At 39.2% G+C, this 4,935-nt stretch overlaps 1 pseudogene; it reads left to right on the forward strand.

Moving 5' to 3' along the window:
- The first annotated feature begins 2,533 nt into the window (after nt 1-2,533).
- LOC109561194 (olfactory receptor 7E24-like) lies at nt 2,534-3,516 on the forward strand (annotated as a pseudogene).
- Nucleotides 3,517-4,935: the final 1,419 nt, after the last annotated feature.

The raw sequence follows: 4,935 nt of genomic DNA on the forward strand, positions 1-4,935 counted from the left end.
ACTATTGATTTGTAGATACCAAAATAATACATTGAGTGGCTAAATTGAGGGAGGGGGAGTCTGAATTTTATGTTAAGTACCTGCAAGTTAGAACCAATAAGTAGAAATACAAGGTGAATTTCCTCCTGAGGAGAAGAGGGGCCCAGATCATTCCTAGGACATTCATTTTTCTCCTTTCCTGTTCTGTTAATATTATCAAGTCTCCAGAGACTGGGATTATGTGGACAAGCTTGCTAACAATGAGTTTTGGGCATTGAGCCCTAAGGTCATACCATTGTAAATAATTGGCCAGTGCCTCTAGCTAATTAATTTGCCTGTTCTAATACTGTGAGTCCACTCCTGTGTCTCCATCCTTCATAGGAATCTGCATCAGAAGGTCCAGCCTGAGTCTGTCTTCCTGCTCAACCTGAGGAGAGACCCTGAGAGTTTATCACACACCAGGCAGGAGAAGGGCAGTGAGTCTGTGTTCCTTGATCATGCTCCAGCAGAGATGCAGCCCAGCCCCGTAAGTACTCAGGGAGACAGTGATTGAAGGACGAACTATTTGGAGCATTATTCCCTCCACAAGAGGAACAAACATGATGTTTTATTTGGTAGAGAAATCTGGAGGGCACCGATCTGCTCAGTTTTCAAATAGTGCACTTAAAATCTACATTCTAGGATCTGACTGGGGTGTGAGAACTCTCATTCAGAGTTCTGCTTCCATCACCACTGGTTCTGACTCTGGCTGGCATCCCTCCCACCAGAGCAGCTAATGGACTCAGTAACCTTCCCCTGAACACTTCAATTCATTATGAGAGTAGTGATGAGGATGAAGACGAGGACAAGGGTGAAGAATGTGATATCAACCATAACATCATAACATCATAGATATCTGGCTCTGAAGTGTTTACAATCAGGAGAACAGGACTAACAGGTACATAAAAAGGTACTCAACATCAGTTAATATAGGAAACACAGGTCCAAACCTAGATCAAAGATCACCTCATGACTGTCAGGATGGCTATTAAAAACAATAAAAAGAAAACAAATGCTTGTGAGGAAGTGGAGATAAGAACTGTTGTACATGGTTGGTGGAAATGAATATTGGTAACTTCGTTAGAGAAAACAGAATGGATGTTCTTTAAAATTTTTTAAACTGCAACAAATTGAAATAGAACTAGAAACCAGCAACCCCACTTCAGAGTATTGGCTAAAGAAATAAAATCAGAACCTCAAAAGTGGATATTTGCATTCCCTTGTCTTTGCAATATTATTTGAAATAGTGAAAATATGGATATGTATCTGTTGACAGATGAATAGGTAAAGAAAATGAGATGTGTATATATAAACAATGGGATATTATCTAGCCACAGAAAGAAGAAAATCCTGCCATTTTTGACAACATGGATGGACCTGAACAATACTATGCCTATTAAATTATATATACCAGTCACAGAAAGTCAAATCCACTATGATCTCAGTTCTGTGTGGAAGCTAAGAAAATCAAACTCTTGTTGTGAGGATTGGTGGTAGAAAAAGTGAGGAAATGGTGGTCAAAATGTACAAACTTTTGTTACAAAATGAATAAGTTTGGGGATCTAATATGCAGCCTGGTAACTATAGCTAATAATTCTGGTTGTGTTCTTGAAATCTGCTAAGAGAGATCTGCTTAACTGTTACTACACACACACACACACACACACACTCACAGAAGCTATGTGAGGTGCCACATACATTATTTAACTTGACTGTGGTAATCATTCCCAATGTGTATTGTATTAAATAATCATTTTGTACATCTTTTTATGATCTCCATGTGGCACAATCCAAATATATGAAATTTTGTTAATCACTTCAGTAAACTGAAGAAAATAAAATCAGTGAAGTATTATTTTTCTGCCAGTAGAGTCCCCAAAAGTAAAGGGTCTCATCCATTGAACATTTAAATGAGATGGTATTGAAACAAGTAACCCTATTTAAGATATTCAGAAAAAAATTTCAAGAGGATTTCTTAAATTTCATTATTGTGTAATCTTTAGCAGTGCTGTGTACATGAACACCATCTTTGTAGTCAACAACACATTAGATCATGTACACTTAAACAATATTGATCGAGATTTGAAGTCAAATATATGAAAATATATGAAAAATATATATACTAAATGACTTTTTTAAAAAAACTCTGATACTTGAATAATCCCCTATTTCATAAAGGAGAGAGAAGACAGAAAAACAAAGGATGATAAACCTCTGAGTATCATGTAAAATGAGTTCTGATTATGAACATTCACCTTTAATTTAGAACAAGTGGGCTGTCTTTAACTGAGACCATGGATGTATTACCTCTAATATCCTTCCTCCCTTTCACTTTTCATGAAGCTTTATAATGAACATAGGAGACTATAGACAGAAGTGAATAACACAGAAGCCAACAGGAAACAATTCTAAGAATATGTCACACTGAGAAATATTGCTGAAGGAACTGGGATGTATAACCTGAGAAATGAATTGCTTGAGTCCAAAATATGGACACAGTACTGCATGACCATTTATGTATTTATATTTTTCCAGTCCTCTTTCCTTCTTCCAAAGGTGTCCAAGCTACACAGAACTGGAAATCTAACAAGTGTCTCAGAATTCTTCCTCCAGGGCCTCTCAGATGATCCAGAACTGCAGCCTTTGCTCTTTACCCTCTTCCTGTCCATGTACCTGGTCACCATGCTGGGGAACCTGCTCATCATCCTGGCCGTCACCTCTGACCCCCACCTCCACACCCCCATGTACTTCTTCCTCTCCAACCTCTCCTTGGCTGACATTGGCTTCACCTCCACCACGGTCCCCAAGATGATTGTGAACATCCAAACTCACGGCAGAGTCATCTCCTATGCAGGCTGCCTGACACAGATGTCTATTTTTATCCTTTTTGGATGTATGGATGGTATGCTGCTGTCTGTGATGTCCTATGACAGGTTTGTGGCCATCTGTCACCCACTGCACTACCCGGTCATCATGAACCCACACCTCTGTTGCTCCTTAGTTTTGGTGTCTTTTTTTGGTAGCCTTATGGACTCCCAGGTACACAATCTGATTATGCTGCAACTTACCTGCTTTAAAGATGTAGAAATTTCTAATTTCTTCTGTGACCCTTCTCTGCTCCTCAAGCTTGCCTGTTCTGACATTTTCACCAAAAATATTGTCATATATTTTATTGGTGCCATTTTTGCTTTTCTCCCTTTCTCAGGAATCTTTTACTCTTACTATAAAATTCTTTCCTCCATTTTGAGAGTCCGGTCATCAGGTGGGAGGTATAAAGCCTTCTCCACCTGTGGCTCTCACCTGGCAGTTGTTTGCTTATTTTATGGAACAGGCCTTGGTGTGTACCTCAGCTCAGCCATCTCACAATCTCCCAGGAAGGATGCAGTAGCTTCAGTGGTGTACACTGTCATCACCCCCATGCTGAACCCCTTCATCTACAGCCTGAGGAACAGAGACTTCAAAAGGGCCTTTTGCAGGTTCCTCAACAAAACAATCTAACCTCCATTTGGAGTGTAGATTGGAAAATGTAGCAAAATTAACATCTAGATCTGAAAATTCTACCTCCCTCATGACATTAGTTGTAGCTCTTAGGGCCTTCTTGCCTCTCCTTGTTTTACACCTGAATATTGCTTCTTTGGATATGTTTTTGATGGGGCTGGCAGGGTCTTCTGGGATTCTGCAGATGTCAGAACTACTGTGACTAAATCTTATTATACCCAAGGAGGAGTCTCTAGTTTATTATTATTATTATTATTGTTATTCATTATTGTGGTGACCCACACACTAGAAAGATGAACAACTCCATTTTTTACAGATTTAAATAATATTTTTTTCTCAAGCTGTTATCTATTTTCCAGCTAATTACTATGTTTTAAGTCTATGTATGCAGTCTATGTGTGAGGATACATGTCATGGCTTCTCAGCCTTGGCTTTTAACAAAATAATCTGAGGGGGGGGGAGGTGCTTACAAATACTGACTATTTTGCAACATTGTAATTCAACTATCCTACAATAAAATAAATTTTAAGAAAGACTGTCAACTGAGACTCACTGCAAAAGAGTCTATTTATTCTATTCTTATTTATTTATTTTTAAATGTATTACTTATTTCAAAGGAGGATAAATACTTCACAATGTTAGACTTAGGTTGTCCTGAACTGAGGATTTTTAAAAATTACTTATTTTTGTTTATTTTTGGTCATAACTTGCAGCTTGTGGGGTCTTAATTCCAAGACCAGGGATTGAATTCATGCCTCCTGCATTCAAAGGCAGAATCTAAGCCTCTGGAGCACCAGGGAAGTCCCAGCATGAGGATTTTTAAACACACTGAGGCTGGTTCTACCATGTAGCCAAGGTTGAGAACTTCTGATCTAAGTCAGATCTTTCAGTCAAATGTGACCTTTATGTCATGAGTCCTAACTGCTCTTGGACAAATGTCCCAGATCCTAAAGAGATCTGAGCTCATGGGGGAAGATATAAAGAGCCTGCTGTAGTAACAGGCAACGTGCCTATGTGCATATTCAGTCGGTAAGTTGCACCTGACTCTTTAGTGATCCCGTGGACTGTAGCCTGCCAGGCTATTCTGTCCATGATATTTTTCAGGCAAGAATACTGGAGTTGCCCTTCCCTTCTCCAGGGGATCTTCCCAACCCAAGGATGGAACCCACATCTTCTGAATTGGAAGGCAGATTCTTTACCACTGCACAACTTGAGAAGCCAAACAGGCAACGTGGTTTCCCCACTATTGTTGATAATGATTCCTCACATATAGCCTCTCTACACCATAGAGTTTGGTCTCTATGGCTTATGTGCTGTTTATGAAGTTATTATCTCTGCTCCAAACTCATACTTGTATACGTTGCTTTGGAGTGTGACTCTGGAAATAACCGCTCTATTTTCTGTCTTGTGTTCATCTTA

Source organism: Bos indicus, chromosome 7, assembly GCF_029378745.1.
Source record: "Bos indicus isolate NIAB-ARS_2022 breed Sahiwal x Tharparkar chromosome 7, NIAB-ARS_B.indTharparkar_mat_pri_1.0, whole genome shotgun sequence".
NCBI lineage: Eukaryota > Metazoa > Chordata > Mammalia > Artiodactyla > Bovidae > Bos > Bos indicus.